We start from the raw sequence: 20798 nt of genomic DNA on the forward strand, positions 1-20798 counted from the left end.
ACTAGTCCAACCTCCGCAGCTTTGGGGACAGAGCCTTCTCCAGGGCAGCTGAGTCCCTCACCATCTTCCAGTCCCACCTCAAGACCCATCTCTTCACCTCTGCCTATCCGTAACCCCACGCCCCCCTCCCTTTTCATCTGTGCCTGAATCTTGTTTTGTTTTCTTTTGTTCCGCTTCGTTTTTTGTTCCCTGCCCTGTAAAGCGACTTTGAGTCCATGAAAAGCACTATACAAATTCAATTTATTATTATTATTATTATTATACCTCGCCATGCTTTTACGTGCATGTTGCGAAACAAATACGCCTGAAGTGGGCGCAAAAACGTCAGTACATCTGGCTCTCAGACTGATCTAGGGAAGCAAATCAGAGCTGCCTGGAAAACAGTAAACAACTCTGCTAATATTCATACAATTAAGAGATGCTGATGATATTTATTTTGAAACAATCTGAGTTAAATCTAATATTTAAAAACAAGTTGGGGCTGGGATATCATAACTAATCAAAATAGCATTTTGTTTCTACACGACTTGCTACTGATGAAACAATACCATTACTGTTAAAAACGGCACCTCCTATTGAATGAGACATGTACAAGCTGTGGGTTTACCTTAGAAATATGAGCAGCTATTCAGTCTTTGGTAGTGATTTATGCAAATGCTAACTGGTGCTATGTAGTGGTTGGACTAGAGGGATATTCCCAAGAGTGAAAAAGGGAGACCTTCAACAGCCCCCCAAAAGAAAGAATGTCTTTTTCATTTATTTTCTTTAATTTATAGTATACTATGTAAAAACATTACCCCTCTAAAATGTAGTGGAGTAGAAGTATAGATTAGATTAAAATTACACTGTACAGTAAAAGCAGTAATGTTATAGTTACATTACAGACCTTGTACAACCTGTTATGGCAAGACTATATTCAATTGTCATAATGCCATTCAAGCAAATGTAAGAAGAAGAAAGTTCAAGAGAGGGAGGAGGGTGGGGGGAGAACAGAACAGGGGAGTAAAGATGCAGATCTGGATGGGGTTAACCTAGAGTGGACCCTGCGGGTGGGTGGTATAGAACCAGACCGGCTTCTTTACATACTTGAGTTAAAACCTCGTTAAAAGCCAATTAGGCAAAATAATAATCCACGCCAAATTAAACAGAAACTCACAATCTGCAGCTCTGCCTTCTACCAAAATAAAAATGAAAGGAGATAATTTTGAACAAAGGAAATATGATCTCCAGTTATTTTCTTCTCTCTCTCAGTGTGTGTGTTTGTGTGTGTGTGTGTGTGTGTGTGTGTGTGTGTGTGTGTGTGTGTGTGTGTGTGTGTGTGTGTGTGTGTGTGTGTGTGTGTGTCTGAGAAGAGAGGCTGGTTCCCAGGCTTGTGGACCACCGGAGTGAGCAGGTCCAGCTCCAAGGCAGTAAAAGCCCCAGGCGCTGTAAAGGACAGAACTGGACCAGGTCTTCGTTCAGAGCACGAGGGGCCATGTGTGAAATGGAAGGGAGTCTAATTGCTGGGATTCCAACGGCCTCAACGAATACAGCAAGTGGCCATAAAAGCACATGGTAGTGATTAGGCCACACAGATAAGCATCTACAGTATGTCCTTCCGTCTTTTTCTTGCTCAAGTGCACACCCACAGAGCTATTTAAAAAAAAAAATATACAAAGACATCTACAGATAAGAATCTGATAAACACACACACACAACCTAAAAGGAGCCAAGAAACACCTGCGGTCATGACATCATACAGGTGTGGTGACAGCTGACAGCTAAATATGCGTTTGTCTTCATGCTAAAAATGGCTCTAATTAATAGTTTTCCGTGCCTCAATCAGCAGCGTACACGTCAAAATCTGCCGTGATTTTGAATCTCAGCAACAGGGATGGGAGAGGGGAAAGACATGCGGCAAAGGGCAGCAGTTCGGAATCGAACCCTGGGCCGCTGCGGTAAAGACTGAGCCTTGGTACATGGGGCCCCTTCGCTGTTGATTCTACAGTTGACTTGCATGCCTGCACTTGGCAGAGGATCATTCTGACCGAATGTAAACATATACTGTATTAGTATTAATAATCAAACTTGGGACACCACATCCTTCTGGAGCTTCCAGTGGATGCTGCAGTGGAATCTGAAGATCGTTTGTTTGAACGCAGAAGCAAAGGCAACAACAACTATTCCTTCAGTTTCTATCTTGACAAAGTGGGATTGTATGTATTTCCTATTCTCAATAGCAAGCACATGAAGAGGTGGGCTTTTTTTGGCTGTTAAAATATGAACTTCACTGTAGGATTTTGACTGAAACAAAAAGTGAAAATGTTGATTGTATCTGTGTAATGTGCAAGTTATTTTGTGGTTATAAAACCAAAACGAGACAGACGAGTTCTGTGTTTCCACTGCCGTTGTTTAAACACGGCACACTGCAGTGCCAGAGCAATTCGGAACATACCAAAATAACCTTCAAATACCTAATCATTCAGAAATAGAAAGCCTCTGTGTAGTTTTAAAAACAAATGTGCATCTGACTATATTGTTACAGCTCTAGCCTAACATGGAATTCACTGCTGTTTAGCTACCGATCACTGATTGATTCCAAATTTAACAGATTTCTATGTGACTAAATGCTCACTTGAATAAACTGTTTTAAAGCTTTTCTTCTACGTTCTAACAATAACCTGTGTCAGTATCGCCGTTTTGATGTGGTCACATGGGATACATAATTGTACTTTTGAAGGTACAAATGGTAGAGGTACAAAAGGTGTGTTCAAAGAGAAAATGAAGCAAATTTTCACCCCACATCATACGATCGCATTTTAACCGCTGGACTGTGTGTGCAGTCTGCAGTTCAAGATTCAAAATCCTTTATTAATCCCACAATGGGGAAATTCACACCTTCACGTCTAATCGTACAGTAGGCTACTGGGCGTGTACTTGGAATTCCTCAACGACGGAGGTTTTTTAATCCGAAAAAGCAAATTTTTTTGTTTTCTAAGAGCTGTTAATGTAAGCTACTGCTGCTGCACTGTCAAGGCTCAAAACTGCATAATCCCGCACTATAAAGTCAAACAAAATAGATGCACTGTGGAGAGACATTACAGTGGCTTTCATATTTGCTGTACAAATCCTCATCTCACCACTAATCCACGATGTGCCATACTCTGCTGCAAACACTCATTCCTGCCAACAATCACTGTCCTCAAATCCAGATGTAGACCCTAAAACAACCTCAAGCAACATCACCTCGCCCCTGTGACACAAAGAAGTAAAACAACCTGCTTGTTCATTAAATGATGCGATCAACGCTAACTGGCTAAATCAGTACCATGTGGCTCACAGGGAGCCTCCCTGCCCTTTGCTTTTCAATATAGTTGGATGAACATCAGAAAGGATGGGCTGACGAGATACATATGTCTAACACTGCATTACCACATGTGGGTGTACAGCAGCAATCCCTTTAGGTCAAGGGTTTCACATTTTTCAGCTTGAGATCCAAATGATGTCTAAACAGTGATACCCTGGGAGCAAGATGTATCCAAACATACAGTTCTTCCATCAGGCATTTTGGGTTCTAAAAAAACGTTCCAAGTTCTTGAAAATGCTGCATTAAATTACTACTCAGGGGTATCTTAACTGGTACATTTGCTACTACAAAACCTTAAACCCAGCGAGATCCACAGGTACTGTAGTTTAGTCTACGTGGCTAGAAACTTAAGCAGACATTATTGCTGTGTAAGCACTGGAGCTGTTCCTCCTTGGAATGTCTTTGTCTGTTTTCCAGAGGGAAACCGTATCCCCGGTATTCCTGCCTCCGTTAGGCCATCGAGGAACGCCAGAGAGAAAGCGAGCCCAGCCCGCCCAGCGCATACCTCCGGCCTCCCTCTTATTGGAAAACTGGGATAGCGCACAGAGGAAATGCCTGGCATATTCCCAGAACAAAAGGAGCAATCTAGACATTGAGGGCAAAGAGGAAAATATATTGAGTTAAAATTAAAGACATTTTTGTCATATTCAATACGCAAAGTCAAAAATCAGAATCAGATGATATTAACCAGGCGGCAGAAACAAGAGAGCTGGGTGATACTTTCAGCCTGTTGTGGATACAGCTCTAAGCAGTTCAGACACAAACGGTGTGTGTATATATATGTGTGTGTGTGTGTGTGTGTGTGTGTGTGTGTGTGTGTGTGTGTGTGTGTGTGTGTTTCTGAAGTGTGTTGTGACTTGTGAATGGTGTAGACATTAAGTGGCTGACATTAGATCTAGTCTTTGTGGGCTGGTCCACTTGTGTGTCTCCTGGTGTGTGCATATGTGCGGAGTGTGCGGAGTGTGCGTGTGTGTGTGTGTGTGTGTGTGTGTGTGTGTGTGTGTGTATGTGTGTGTGTGTGTGTGTGTGTGTGTGTGTGTGTGTGTGTGTACACGCGTACACAAGTGCTTTCCAGAGCATGCACCTGTGTCATATAAATCCTCTATGAGCTTGCTCCCGTAGCAGCGCTACATTTCCAATAACAGTCACAGAGAGGGCTCGAGGCGAGGGGTGGAGAGATGGCTACTGTACATTGCTGTAATAGAGCACAGCTGTGTATGCATGAGTGCATGTGTGTGTTGTACGCACATGTGTTAAGATCGTCAGAGAAGTTCCACGGACGAGCGCGTGTTTCTGAGGGAGGGAGTTGGTTGGGGAGCTGCTTGTAAATTTAAGAAATTGGATTTTGATTGCATTTGGCTGCAGCTGAAACAAAGCAAATCGCTTTTTGATGGGTAACCAGAACAACTAAAGATGTCTACTATATTTCTGTCTGAAGTGTATTAAGTGGTGAAATGGTAAGTGTGGAAATGGTAAAATTAAAAATGAATTGCAGGATTTTGACTCAGGGTTCGCATCCTTGGTCCCGTGTGTTGTTAGCTTAGGGAAAGATTGTAGTTTTTGTTGAAAGAAATTAGTCATTGCAACATATCAAGTCAGCATTGACTTTTTCCAAATTTAACCAGGAACACAATATTTTATTAAACATGATTGCACTGACTTGCCCATACATAGCTAGAAAAACAAGTGCTGGTTATTATTGGAATTTTTTATACTATCACCAATATTTTACGTGAGTTTAGGTTTTGATACCAAAACAATTAAACAAAAGAAGCCATCGTTCTCAATTATTAAATGCTGTCGCACATGCAGCCTATAATAAAATAGTCTGGCTTATCAAAATTGTGATTTTATTTAGAAACGTTCTGATCAAAGATTAAAGTGCCCATATTATGAAAAAAAAAAAAATCACTTTTTTCCATGCTGTTTAGAGTGAGCTACGGGTTTCTGAATGTATCCTGCCTTCAGTCTCCGGGTGAGCTGTTCAAAATCTGCAGGGTTTTCTACGTCACTAGCCAAAACGAGGGGGCTAAACCATGCTAGCGGTTAGCCCCCTCGTTCTCAATGGCAAAACACTGCTACAACACACACGGGTTCACCATAATCTACAAAAGAACTACTTACATGTCCCTGTTCTGCAGGTATTTCACGCAAAGTTGGAAGTGCGCTAGGGCTGAACGATTTTTGAAAATAATCTAATTGCGATTTTTTTCCCAAATATTGCGATTGCGATTCGATATTAGATTATTTTTTTAAGCTCTTTGTCTTCTGTATTATTCAACAAAGAATAATATAATAATGTATAGTATGAACACACAATTACACACTACACAGTTAAAAAAGTAAAAATATAGTATATACACACACACACACACACACACACACACAAAACAGTGTATTTTTTTTTACAGTCTACAGAGAGGAGCTGCCTCCAGCCCCTCCCCCTCGTGAAGTTGCGTGCTGCCGTGTGCACTTGCTCAGAGAGGCTATCGTTACGTTAGCTAGTTGCTGGTGTTCTTGCTGTGGGATTAACTGTACTAATAAAACCGTTGAAACACCGCGGCCACGCTGCTGTGAAAGCTCCCCCAACGTCATTTATCAGTCTGATTGTTACCCCTCTGAGTGGCAGCTCCTCCACTCCATATCTTTATAACGGAGCTAACCGCTAACCGGAGCTAACCGCTAACCGCTAACCGGAGCTAACCGCTAATCAGAGCTAATCGTTGCCAACCGAGCCTTGAGTTCTGTGTGCCTGTATCCATTAACTGCATGTATAGACTCAAGCCCGAATAAAACCCTTCATTTTATTAAAATGGCTGTAAAAGTTTTAAACTACAACTCAGAGTTGTTTAGCGTGGTAGTTGATGCTTTCTCTGCGGAGTGCAGACTGATTTGCTCTCGCGAGTCATCAAATCGCAGCCTTTGCGATTAGGAAATCGCGTTTTAACATATCGCGATATTATCGCAAATGCAATTAATCGTTCAGCCCTAAAGTGCACCCTCGTTTAGAAGAAGTCTCCCGGCTAATCCTGCCTTGTAATGACTGCAGTTAGAGAAACAGCTAGCTAGCAATTGTGAGCCTTACCTAGCTACTGCGCATGTGCGAATCCCAACAAAGATGGTACAGAAGTAGGATGTCTCACTCTGTAGCTAGAAACAGAGAGCTCAACACACAGGGTGAAAAGAGGAGCTGCAGCAATGTGCAGTACAACAAAAAGATGGTGTTTTTTGAAAATTAAACCATGTAAACCTATTCTGGTACAACCTCAAAATACAATTATGAACCTATAAATGAGCATAATATGGCCACTTTAAATACATAAATAAAGAAACTAAATAAATAATTCAGTCCTTGACAGTTCTTAATACTCTGTTTAATAAACATCTTTGACTCCAAAAATAAGTACTGAGGTTCTTTACCCAGACCTTATATTTACAACCAAGCCCAGTGGAAGTTGTAGGAAAAAACTGAAAACGTTAACAGTGAATGTACTGTCTGAATGTACAGATAAGTACATCATGAGCACGTACAGTTTGCAGATATAGTCAATACAAACATTTTAGCATTATGTTGATTTAAAAAAAAACAAAAAACATTACGTTTCCTACCAAACATTTGTACACGTTTGTTAATGCGAATTAGTTCTGAATAAACAGGTTTTAGGAAACAAGGTTGATTCTCGGTGTCTGTTGGTTTGACTATGAAAATGAAAAAAGTACAGATACATGGACACATAAAGAAAGAACACAGAATAAAGAGAGACTAAAAGTGTATAATAGAGAGAGTAGAGAAACTCCTCGCCATCACAGCCTAGCAGCGGGCTGTGTGAGGGCCCAGGATGCCTCTCTGTGTTTTAACTCTGTGGTTTCACTCCAGAGTTCTTCTTCTCTCCTGGGAAATAAAAACATTCTTGTTTTCCCTCCAAATGAGTGTTCTGGGGGCAGCCAGATGTGCAAGAGGGGAGGAGGAGGAGGAGGCTCCTCTTCTCTCAGACTAAACTGAGGGGCTGGGCGAGGGGACCTCCAGCACAAGCTCCTCTCCTCCAGGAGAGGCAGCCCGCAACCTCGCCTTTCACCTCTGACCCCTCACCCCTGACCCGAGGGATGGGGAAGGGAAGGGAAGGGGGGGGGCGAGCTGAGCTGTGAAGAGCTCAGAGAATGTAAACAGCCAATCACCACATACAGAGTGACTCCCCCCCCCCTGAGTCATTTTTTTGTCTTCTTGCTGGAACAAAGCCAAACAGATGATGCAGATAGTGTTCTTCTTTGCACATATGCATACCAATACTGTATATGTGTGCTTGTTGAGGGGTGGCACTTTTTTTACCTTCTTATTTTGGTTCCTAAGAGAGAATTGCGTCAGCTATCTATTCCGGCCTGTTGGACGATCGGGAGGAGAATACCATCAATCCTTCCGGGACCTCGCGAGAGACCACCGGCTAACACGGAGGAGCTGTCGGGGAGGAGGAGGAGGACACGGGTTCGAGCCCTGAACCATGGGTGGAGTGACAGAAAGATGAAGGGAGGGAAAGATGGAGGCAGATAAGAAGGTGAGGGAGGGTGGGGTGGAAGGGAGGAGGGGAGGGGACGGAGATGGGGAGAGGGCGGGCATGAGGTGTTAAGAAATAGAGGATGATGCAAGAGCGAGGGAGTTGAGAGAGGAGTATGAGGTAAAGAGAGCAGGGAGGGGGAAAAGTAGGAAAGGAAGGATGGAAAAGGTCTCAGGGGAAGCAACTTAGTACAGGACATCCTAATGTAGCGGAATGCTACTTCACTTTCTTCATCTCTCCCTCTGTAACCGATCCGACTGAATGTGAAAAATAACCCGGCAAATTTAACTGATTACTGGAGGAGTCTGGTCTTTATTCAACCAGCGATATTCGGCACATAGCCTACATCAGCCTGACATACAGAACGGCAAAGAGCACAGCCTACAGATGCAACCAAAGGCTATAAGGCTAATATACACACCACAATATGGCTGAGTCTTTATCAATTAAAATAAGATATTGGGATAAACTTGTAAACTTCCCGCCTCCGTTCGAAGGCATACATGGTGTTGCACTCAGTTGTGCAGAACACTGGAAACAACCCATTCAGAAAATACTGTGAAAAGAACAACTGAGATCTGAAATTGCAAAGTTTAATAGGACATTTTGGCTTATCATAGCCAAGCTTCCCTGCAGACTTCATGAAAAACATTTTGACACCGTGTGTGACGTGACCAGAGACTCAAGGCCCAGGTACGCAAGTCCGGAGACTGGATGTTTGTATTCAGCAAGTCATAGAGGACCAACCTAGAAAGGATGTCGGACAAAACATTATAAATTATATTACAGAAATGAAATCACACAAATACAGTAAAAACTACCACTCCTATTCACGGAATATAGTCTAAGATTTTAAGACTTTTTTTTCTATACTGTATTTTTTTCTACCTCTTTATTTAAAGAGTGTTTTGTAAGCTGCTGAAATCTGCTGCTGGAAATCTAATTTCCTTGCGGGAGTCATCCCAAAAGGATCAATAAAGAGAAGTCTAAGTCTAAGAAATAAGGTGCATTTAAGATCTAAGAAACACACATACGTAAACAATTTAAGTGATCTGAGAAGCTTGCATCACAGACAGATAAACAGGGATATTAGCATTAGTTAGTTAAAGTTATAGTTACAGCTAAACAATTAGTTTTCTGTTGTTTGTTTCAACATGTGTCTTATTTTGAAATTTCTATAATGGAAGTGAGAGTGGACATCTATCTTTCTCTCTCTTACCAACCCGGTAAAGCACCCTGGTGAAGGCTGTGTTCTGTGTCGGTGAAACAAAGTACAGTAAGTTATTATTCCCCATTTATTTCTCTTATTACTCAAGCACTTAGTTTGCAGCGACAGCATACCCTTTCTTTTACCCTGAACTAAACAAACACCCTCTATTTTCTACCTTAGGGTGCGGGTCGATGAAAAAGCAGCCCACAGGGCAACAGTCCAAGGTTACTTTGACAACCTCTCACACTAAAACAGTTGTGAGATTGTTGAGAGTCAGATAGCTGGCATGGCATTCTTCTCAACAGGAAGCGGCTCTTTTCTCTGCACTCCCAGACCTGGCATGCTAGGAAATCAATGCACTGCCCTCATAAAAGCCCTCACTTCCTGTCTATACAGGAAACAGTCACTCGTTCGCTGATATCCTGCAGGTCTCAGTCTGTCTGTGAGATTGTTCTGCCAATCAAAACATGTTTATCAATGAAAACAAGCACAAGAATTTGACCTTATCGGCACGTCATTTGTTGTCTGAGAGCAAGCGCTGAGAATGGATCATGTTGTGTGATGAATGGAGTGTAAGGAAATAAGAGCCAATGAGACATAAACTATCTGTCTAATCACAGACGTGTCAGTCCTGAGGGAGCTGGCTGGTTGCATAACGTGTCTCCATCGAAAGTACACACACAGTCACACGGAGTCCGTCTTTACAGCCTCCTTCCTTTTCCACAGTGTAAACCTACAGATTCTTTTTCTATTGTTTCTTTTCTCTTTCCTTTTTACAGTGACCCTCATCTGTACGTTTTCATAGCAAGACTGAGTCTCATGTTACCTGTACACGTAAAGTGCAATGGAGCGCTATCGATAAACTCTACTCCTGCCTTCTGCAAGCAATCAGCACCCGGTGCTCCAGCTTGTGTCTGCATGGAAATGAAAAAATTACATGTTTAAGACAAAAAAACAGAATCCCCAGTAGCATCTCTAGGAGACACTTTTATTCTTCCCAGCGTCACTAATCTTTGAAATCAACTCCCACACCAGAGGTGCTAATCCAACAATGGTTATAAACTTGTTGGATGGTTGTCAACTCTGCTTCCTCTTCAGGTGAAATATGCCCTCTCCCTTCAAATCAATTACCCCCTCCCCCCTCCCAGCTGCTGAGCTCTTATTTATGGGCTGAACCTGGAGCCTGGGATTATGGCAACATTTGACCTCCCACCTTCGACCCTCCAACACGACCCTGTACGCCATTAAACTGCCTCTCTCCCGCTATTACCCAATCTGATGACTCACTTAAGGGGGATCCCTGGTAACATGAGAGCAAGATGGCAGGTCTACCTGCTATAATGGCAGCTGAGGAAAATGGCTGCCAATTAGAGGAGAGAGGGGCTCCGGCAAAATACAACTTCTGAGATCACCAACAGCTCTTGGATGCAAACAGAGCTATCGTTTTACATCTCTGTGGTATGCCACCCAGTGGCACCTCAGGCAACATCTGCATCATGGAAAAGATCACACAAAAGCACAATACCATCTGGGCCTTTTCTTTTCAGTTTTTTATTGTAAAAGAGCAAATAACTTATTTTTTACTATCAAAAATAATAAAACTGTCCCCCCCCTCCCACACACACACACACACACACACACACACACACACACACACACACACACGCTTAAATGGTATCTGGCAAAGCTCATTTGCATTATATTCCTAATTTCCTCTTCACTTTGTTTTACCGGAAGCATTTTTTGAACTTCATCATAAGAGAACCTAATTTACTATGAGACGCAATCAGTGTATTCTTGTAGCAGGAGGTACAACAACTTTAGGCTTGTTTTAGGAAATAAAATCCTGTTGAAAATGGCTTAAACTGATTTGCTCTTTTAAAAAATTTAAGATTTTTTTTCAGTTTTGACAATTTGTTTCTACTAATGTAAGTGCAAGAGTCCCATGACTGTGCGTGTTTCCCGTTTCCTTTTTAGTTTATAGTATATTCTTTAGGGAAAGTATTTAAAAACCAGAACAAAAGTACAGTTTCGTTAGTTAGGATCCCTCACTGAGATACTAAATAGAGTTTTCATTAAAGAACAGCAAAGGATGAAGTAAGTCAAACATTAGGAACCAGCAGAACCTGAGATAGCAAAGTGGAAGCCCCAGCCAGCACCCCACCTGGCCTAGCCATGTTTATTATTACCATTATCCAGTGGTAATGGAAAGTTGAAACAAACACTGGTGCACCTGTTAATTCCACCCCCAGGGAAACGGGCCCACAAACTCTCCAGCTATTTCCTGTGGCCTTGGGGAGGACTAGGGATGGGCAAGCAGAACCAGATGATGGGGTGTTTGGAGGTGATGGGGTGTTTGGAGGTTGTGGAGGTTACAGCTCAGTAGTGTAGTGGCCATCAGGGAGGTAGAGTCAGAGGGTAAAGGCTAGGATGGAGCAGGGCCACACCCAGTAGGACAAGAGGAGGCTGAAAAGGGGGGAGAGTAGAGGACCTGAGCCCTTCATGTGAATCTGTTCCAGACCCAGAGCTAAATGATAGTATATTGGATCCAGACATAAGCGGGAGGCTGTGTGTGTGTGTGTGTGTGTGTGTGTTTATGTATGTGTGTGTCTACTTGTATGACATTGGGTGATTTGGTTGTCACAGTTGATCAGACCAGTGTGGGCCCTGGGAGATAAAATCATCCAGCCGCTGCTCGTTGTTCTCATCAAGATCGTCTAAAGGCAGTTACACACCAACCAGACGGCCGACCCTCGGCAGAAAAGGCAGTTGGACTGTTCAGTCTCCCCGAGTTGGTCAAAAAAGTGCCTCAGAACACACCAAAGCGACGAGACGTAATACGTCTCCATAACAGCAGGCGGCGCTAATCGGTATTGTCGCTCAAAAAATGAAAACCAGCAGCTGATTGGACGAACGAGTCACGTGGGTTTGTTTTCTCCAGAAATTCAAAGACAGACTACAGAATACAATCTCATATTGTACTAAAATAGTTCACCGAAACGTGTTTCTGAAAACATTTTAAGAGAGAAATAGGCCGTGCAGTTGCTGAATCTGTCTTCATTTCAGATCGACAAAATCGGTCAGTTTAAAAGATTTTCGTCAGATTTTGAGAGGCTTAGTCACGCTCATTCCGCTCGCCATTTCCGGGTGAGTCCCGACTGCCCTGTCTCCGACTGAGCATGTCAGGTCGGCCAAAATGAAGGCCGACGGCTCCTCGGACGGACGACGGCACAGAACACACCGAACAGACTCGAGTCACCGACCTCGCCAGACTGTCCAACGGCCGATTATCGGCCCGGTGTGTAGCTGCCTTAAAACATTTTTTATGGAACTGGGACTGTCAACATCACATGTAACAGAAGAATGAATCATTTACAAACTGTTCAAAAACTGCCCGCAAATCCTAAAATAGTCTGGTGTGCCATGAGTAAGAAGGTATTATTTTATTATCCACTTCATCAGGTTTAATCACTCCCAGCTCTATCTGCAGTGCAGAGTTTAGAGTTCTTTTCCCCCCAAAGTCCCTCCATTCACCATCTAATTCAAATTGGGCATTTTCCCTCAGTTTATTTACTCTTAACGCAAGAATAAGAGCATTCATTTACAAGGCAAACTGTTTTTAATTGTGGATGGATGTCCCATTGTAATAAAGGAGAGTTTTTGTTCCTGCAGGATTTTAAGGGATTTGCGAACATGAATCTAATCATAACCTACGTATCATCCTCTGTATTTACTCATTTGTTCAACAGGTGATCCTTACTGACTGTCAAGACTAAAACCAATATTTGCATGTTGGTGACATAATGTGTGGGGTTTCTGGCCTTTGTAGGTTTGAGTAACTTAAAGGATACTTTAAAAAAATGCTGAGATCTGACAATGCAGTGACATTTTTACAGTCCAAGCAATGACAAGCGGATCAGTCAGAGTTGTTGCACCCAGAATGAAAAAGCAGGTGGTCCACTAACCACAAGGTTGGTTCGATCAACAGCTCCTCCTATCCACATGTCAAAGAGTCCTTGAACTTTGCACTTGAGCAAGACACTGAACCCCAAATTGCTCCCATGCAAGGTGACCGTCTGTGACTAACTTGGTAGGTACAATGTTATTATTAGCGATAGGACTAACCAATCAGACCTAAGTTGTAATATACGGGAAGTATCCCTTAAATTCTGTTCCTTGCATTATTTTGTCAAACCACCTCTGGGCCTTCAGACTTAGAGCAGACATAAAACCATCGGTGTACACAGATATACACAGAGACGCTCCCTCAGCCCACCCGCCTGCTTCCCTTCAGTGTGAAAACATGATTCCTTCACCCTCATCATCCTCCGCCCCCTTCATGCTCCTTCTCTTCTCTAATCCCCCCTGCAGTTCTGCATTGAGGGGAATTAGAAAGCATAACAGCCAAGAGGTTCACGCTCAAGGAACACCCAGGTCGCTCTCGTCTCCCCGCCCATTGCCTCTGCTCCACCTCCTTCGAACTTCCTGCCCACACAGCAGGCCCTTTCTTCTCTCACTCAGGCCCGTGTTTCAGGAGGAGCCAGTTCACCAGTGCACCACACCAATGAAGCAGGGCCATAAAGAAGGGCTCTGAGCTGTGGGGATGGACTGGTCGGTGAAATTGAGCATGGCAACACTAAATCCATCACAGAGTGGGGAAGGGGGATGCACATAAATATAGTCTAAAGAAGACAGGGAGAGGGTGGAAAGAAGCAAAAAAATAAGGGTGGTGGGGAAACACAATGGACAGAGAAAAAGGAGGAGGAAGACTGAGCGTAGGACTTTACACCGGGTAGAACAACAAAAACCTCATACGTTTCTGTCAGCGTTTTGCGTAGGCACCAGACTTTTTGTGCAATTCCTGAAATCTTGCAACTACACATCGTGGCTACAGAGATACAGAGACCACAAGAACCGTGGCAGCTTGTGCTCCTTGTGTTGCCTGTTTCTGATGCTGGCTGAGATTGCTGACAGTGACGACAACGTGGAGCAAATGGAACAGTGATTGTCTCGTCTTCGGTGACGCTAGAGGCCTGAGTTCAGACCAGCATTAGCACTGCATGAAAAAATGCAGCCCTATCATTTATTTTCCTTCGGGGTTGTCAGGCAAAAGCGTTCAAGCTGGCTTCACTTCCACTGCAGCACAATGTGCACATATGCCTCATGAGGATAAAATAACTGCTTTCCGTTATTTTAAAACCCTGCCTCATAGTGTTATAGTGTTATAAACCTCTAAGGTGTGTTTTGTTGTCTGATGTTTATAATAAATGGAAATGCTAGTCAAACTGGGCTTTCGGAAATGTATTTCTGGTTACTCCACCAACACAGCCCCTTGCATATTTTTATTGCAGCACCTTAACGCCTGCCAACACATATTTGTAATGGCGATCATCACACTGTTTGAAAAAAAAAAAAAAAAAATGTAAACAAGAATATTATAGGTAAATAACCTATATGTTGGGATTTGGCTAGCAAAACCCTTTCAAGTACAATCCTTGTTGTCACTTTATTTTTGAAAGTGAATTCAAGGTAGTTGATTGTCTTCAGTACACTGAGAATCAAATCTATGTAGTGTAACAGTGGTGCCATTAAAATCAAGCTCCTGTGCAGAAGGCTTCTACGGCAGGACCACTGGAGCACCTTGAAGAAGAAGCAACAAGTAAGTGGGTGAGGGTGTAAGGAGGCTCATTAAGTCAATTATCACCTCATCGGCGAGGGAGCTGGGGCCACTGTGTGCCACTGGACTCTGTGACAGAGATGCCGTCACGGTCTCTCTGTCTGTCAGTGAGTGTGAGGCTCCTCGCCATTGACAGAAGGCTCGGCGAGGAGGGCACACTGACAGACGAGACGGGAAAACAACAACAACCCAAATAGAGTAAGACTGAGAGAATGGAGAGACAATTAACAGAAGAGCAGGGGAGAGAAAAAGAGGGAGGTCAGGGAGACGGATTGACAAAAGAGAGAATGGTATGTTGTTCCATTTTAAGGAGGAGGTCTGGAGATGATTTACAAGAGCTGTGAGAATCCCTCCAAACACGATCTGACCAGACGCAAGCACAAATCACCGCTCAGTGGACGGCTGCTATCACCGCCATGAACTAACCCTCCTATTTCAGACCCGTGGCATGTGCCGAGGAGGATACTTCAAAAGAGTCGTTACATTACATATTATCAATCCGACACTATGCCTCATCTCTGCTGGACCTTCCCACCTATTAATCCTCAAACTTGTTAAAAAGGAGTGAATTCAAGAAGACCGCTATCTCTTTTCTCTCCCACCTGTGCCAGGAATTCCCTCTCTCTCTGACCCCATCTCATATAACATGTCACATTAGTTTCCATGTTCCTGCATGGCCTGCTCTCTGTGTGTGTGTGTGTGTGTGTGTGTGTGTGTGTGTGTGTGTGTGTGTGTGTGTGTGTGTTCTTGTTTAACTATACCCGTGGGGTCCAAAAACCGGGAATACAGTATACTTGTGGGGTACGGACAGCTTTGTGGGGCCAAAATGCTGGACCCCACAACTTCAAAGGGCTGTTTGAGGGTTAAGACTTGGTTTTAGGATTAGGATTAGAATTAGGTTATGGTTAGGGTGAGGGTAAGGGTTAAGGTTAGGCATTTAGTTGTGATGGTTAAGGTTAGGGTAAGGGGCTAGGGAATGCATGTCAATGACGCAATCATTGAAACACGTGCGTGTGTGTGCGTGTGTGTGTGTGTGTGTGTGTGTGTGTGTGTGTGTGTGTGTGTGTGTGTGTGTGTGTGTGTGCGTGTGTGTGTGTGAGAGAGAGAATGTAGGCAGGTTAGTCAGTGGCCAGTGGAGAAACATTACTCTTCGAGTTTGATACCAGTCTTGCGACCCTGGAGCCAACTTCATCGCTATGGAGATTACATACTCTGATTTATGACCCTGACCCATGGCCAGAGATCCTGCTGGTAACATCAATCACTCACTCACTCACACACACCGACAGACACACACACCTGTCCCTGACCAGCTGTGAAAAATCACTTTACAAACGGTGTTGTCTCTCTCTGGTCTTCCTGGATGCGTTTGGCCAGGTTGTGCAGCAGCTTTGCCAAACTCTTCTTTCGGCTTTGCCCTGTTACAAGGAGTTGCCAAGCACTATTACATCTGCAAAGTTAATGCAACCAGCCAAACCATTTGATACGGAAGACTGACCATGGGAATTTATGCTGGCAGTTGATTTCTGCTAGAGGGAGGATGAGGTTTGATAGCTGGAGGATGAATGACTCTTGTTAATTCTGACCAGAGTTTTTGCACATTGTTGTGGATACCAGTGGCCAGGGCTGCCAGTCTATACTTTTTGAATGGCAACACCCTAAATTGTAGTGTTTGTGGTCAAATCTCAAGCAATGCAGTCACTGTAAATGCCACAAATTAGAAATAAAATATATTGTGTGTCAGATGTTACTTCATTAGAATTACACTAGTCTTAAAGTCTCACCATGTATCTCAAAATCAGTCGTTAAATATCTGGGCATGTGCTTCTTGCAAAAAGCCAAAAAATGTATTTAAGGAAAGAAGCCACATGGATGAAGATACTAAAAAAAGAACATGACATATTTTCTAAGTCTAAGGTCACAAGCCTATCCCAAGTATGGGATAACATATTTGAACTAGTATACGGGTGTAACAATTTACCGTGGAACAATATGATACAAAAATGGACTGCAATATTAACTGTATCTAATTGGAACTCCCCGCGCACATTTTTCTTCTACATACTTTAAATGCCAGAGGGGAAAATAAATTGTATCCATTAACAATGTAAGTTATGTGTTCCTGCTTTAAAATGTTGTGGCCAACTGATGTTTGGAGAATGTTACTCCAACCAAGTTTAGACATTTGCTCTTCATCTTTAAGAGGATGTTCTTATCAACATTTTTATTCTTAATCTTCTTGCAATATGCACTAAAACCCACAAGAAAAAATTGTTCATTGATTTAGTTCGTTTTCATTACAACTTTTTTTTCTTCAAAATATTGTATGCAAATTGAACGGTAATCCCTATATCTTGTATCATACTGAATTGTGTGCCAACTAAGCTAGTATAAATGCATGTCACACATAGCAAATGTTGTACCTGTTCCTGCATATCCCAGCAATATTATTAGACTCAACTAAGGTGTACACTGTAAACCCGAATGTTCAAAGTAATTAAATAGATTAAGTGGGGTATACTCAAAATTTTAGAAAAAGTTATACTAACTTAATTTTGTCAAGTTGGTGTAACATGTTCTTCATTTTTGAGTATTGTTAACTAATAATTTTTGATTAAATGGAACTATTTTGTGTATAAGTAAGCATAACTTAAAAACATAACTTAAGTGCAACTTAATAGAATTAAGTAATTACATACTAAGAATTATAAAGTCCTGTTATTTCTATTGTTTCAAATAGGGGTGATTTAAAAAAAAAACTTAATTTATATAGCACATGTTAAAATACAATAAAATCTCAAAGTGCTTCACCAAATAAGTAAAATTGATCATAATAAATAAATTGCAATCAGCAAATGGTCTGAAATGCATTAGACATTAGTGGAAGACAACATGTATTTATTTTATTTATTTTTTGTATTTTTAAAACAGTAACAATTTGATTGAGGCAAATGGTCTGAAATGCATTAGACATTAGTGGAGGACAAAATGTATTTATTTTTTGCATTTTTATTGTCATCAATTTAATGTTGCTTATATATTTTTTATTTTTATTTAAGTGTTGAGCAGCTGCAGGGATCATTTTTTATGCCGAGTTAATCTCTGATTCAACCTGCGAAGCAGAAGGTGGTGCTAATATGCATACTACCTTCCTTACCGCTCTTTGGAAAAAAACAGAAGAAGAAAAGTTTGAACAACGCAGCAAGGCGGGAAGCAACAGACAGTAGGCTTGCAGAAGTTACTACCTAAGCAGCAGCAATCAGCCTCACTGGACTTACTGTAAGTTTTGAATGTTAATATTCATTCACTTTTACTTCTTTTATACATTATACATTTTTACATGCGTTTGTCTCAGAGAGTGTAGAACTTCTCCAAGCCCCCGCCCTCCACTGGCTTATCACGGAAGTCTTGTAGGGATTGGCAACTTGTCAGATATAGGTTAGCTGCTAAAGAGCTAGCTAGCTAGCTAGCTAATTAGCGCGACCACTAACCTTACACACTCCAGCAGCACAGCTAGCGACCTACCACTACCAGACTCACTGAAGAATTTTACGACGGATGAATCTAGTAATCACACGCTCATTCCCCGCTTAAAGGTGGTGTTAGAAAATGAGTTGTTAGTAGAAGCACTAACAGACACCTCATATGCGATAGTTAGTTTTTTGTTGATGGAAACTTTCAATAGTGCACCGCTAAGGTCCAATATCATATTAAAAGAGCATAAACGAGCATAATGAGTCAAACTGAGTTCCTACACTGCAAGTCCGCGCTCCCTGTAGCTTCTAGGGACGCTCGTTTTAAATTCTGTGTGAGCAGACTGTCTGAGACACGGAGATTGCTGTTAACAGAACACGAGTCAACTGCCTGTGCTCGCCCACTTGTGTTGCGTCGGTTTTAAAACAAACGACCCTGCTGGAGGCAAGCTGCTTTTCATGACAAAGATGAATAAAGTAAAAACCCTTAACAGTAAAGCTTTGGTTTGTAGAAATGGCATTATTGTTGATTAAGCATGCAGTAAGGTTCAAGTGCTGCTGCTTTTCTTTACAGTAATGTTAATTTTGCTTGATGGCTTTAGTAACTTCACACTTTAGGGATCAAATGAAAAGATCATTAACAGGGAACATTTATAAGTATTTATAATTCGACACTCTTTGAATGCTTTTACTTGTTCAGTTTCAGATCAGTTTATGCCTTTGCATCTCTCTGTTCCAGTTTCAAAAAGTTAAGGAAGATAACTGGAGATGTGATAAAGATACCAGGTAATCCAATGAATCTCTCTCTCACACACACACACACACCTCTAAATACCAGTAACTTAAATTGGTTTTTTTTTCAGACAATGTTTTAGTGTGGTAACCCTAAATCATACACACTCCCACATACACATATCATTTGTTTATTCTACTTGCCTGTTTGATCAAAATAATGCTTTTTGCCGTATTCAAGTCAACAGTTCATGAATGTCTTCTGTTCACGAATATCATCTTCCTAATTGATATTTAACCTTTGGCACTGAACAGATCATATTTTACTTTGTATTTGCTTGCAAATATTGTTGAAGAAAGATGATGGAGACCACATTCCCCCTATGCCGACAGACCATAGTGATATCCTGCCCACCAGTGAACGAGCTCATGGACCTCTGGCCTGGTCTCAAAATAGAGTCTGAGGTAATATGGATCAGCTCTCTCTTTTAAAATGAAAATTGTGATTCTTACTCATTTGGCTGATATTTTTGCTTTATAAATGTGTGCTAGATTCTTCAAATTGGACTGTTTTTTTTAAGTGTTCTCCTCCTGCTGTTATTTCTATGCAGTTGTATGCAGAGTTCCAGCGGATTACAAATCAGAACCTGCCCAACACATGCTATCCTGAGCTTGACCGCCATCTTCCTCAACCGATGACCTTATTCAGACAGAAGGCATCAAAAACTGGGAAGACAGCAGATGCTCTGGCTAAAATTAAAAAAAAATCAATGATGAACAGGTAAATAGATTTTTACACATTTCATAGGTTGACCCAGTGGAACATTGAACAGGTTCAATGATTCAAATGAGCTTTGTGAATTTTGCAATTAGTCCACTTTATGTTTGCCATTTGTCTGATTGCATTAAAGATGTGAACAGGTTAGAAAGTGGTAAACTACCACCAAGGTTGCAGACCCTCAAGAATGGCTTAATGATGTAGAAACTCATCTGAAAAAAGGCTGCAGGGTAAAGCATTATAAAAGGCTAGTTCAAAGTTATCTCCTTTTGTCTAAATAATGCCTCAAAAAGTTACTGCACTACTTTGCAGGTGTTCAGCCAATAGGCCCAAACTACACAATATGCCTTTGTTCTCATTAATATAATGCAAAAGTAACGCTAATGTTTTGTATGTTTTAATGTTTTTCTTAACCATTGTGGGCTGCACAAGATGACCCACATTTCACTGTGCATTTGATACTGGTTATGTAAAACATTTACATTTTAGAGTTTTAAGTGAAAATGTTTCACTTCAAAAAATTTTGAAATTTCACCCAAATTGCTGCCCTGTTGCCTTACTCAGGAATTAACCAGGAAGCCAAAAGCAGTGTTTTTTTTTCTTTTATAGCTGTAGCAAACAATAATTTCATTTTGGTATTATTTATTATTGTTTTTGATTACTCCGATTATTTTCCTGACTATCTGATTAGTTGTCTGGTCAATATCAGAAATTTGTAATACATATTTATTTCCTAGGGCCTTAAAGCAACACGCCTACTTATTGGGGCTTATTCCCCGTATCCCCCAGAGTTCGATAAGTCCATACATACCCTTCTCATCTCCGTGCGTGTCGTAACTCTGTCTGATGCACCCACGCCTAGCTTAGCACAGATCCTGGAGGTAACCGGCTCCATCTATGCTCCTAATAAGTGACAAAATAACGCCAACATTTTCCTATTTACATGTTGTGATTTGTATAGTCACAGCGTGTACGAATAACAAGGTCACATGAGACACAGCCATCTTCTAACCGTATACAAACTGGGAACTA

At 41.8% G+C, this 20798-nt stretch overlaps 1 protein-coding gene and 1 long non-coding RNA gene across 2 annotated transcripts in view; one reads left to right on the plus strand and one right to left on the minus strand.

Annotated features, from left to right (window-relative positions):
* Window positions 1-20798, minus strand: part of gmds (GDP-mannose 4,6-dehydratase) — a 186200-nt gene that overhangs the window by 65730 nt on the left and 99672 nt on the right. The gene's annotated exons all lie outside the window — the stretch shown is intronic.
* LOC118496236 lies at window positions 49-10442 on the plus strand. Its single transcript, XR_004898760.1, has 3 exons — window positions 49-109; window positions 7600-7602; window positions 10433-10442. It is a non-coding gene; the product is annotated as an uncharacterized LOC118496236 (long non-coding RNA).

Source organism: Sander lucioperca, chromosome 11 (genome assembly GCF_008315115.2).
Source record: "Sander lucioperca isolate FBNREF2018 chromosome 11, SLUC_FBN_1.2, whole genome shotgun sequence".
Classification (NCBI taxonomy): domain Eukaryota; kingdom Metazoa; phylum Chordata; class Actinopteri; order Perciformes; family Percidae; genus Sander; species Sander lucioperca.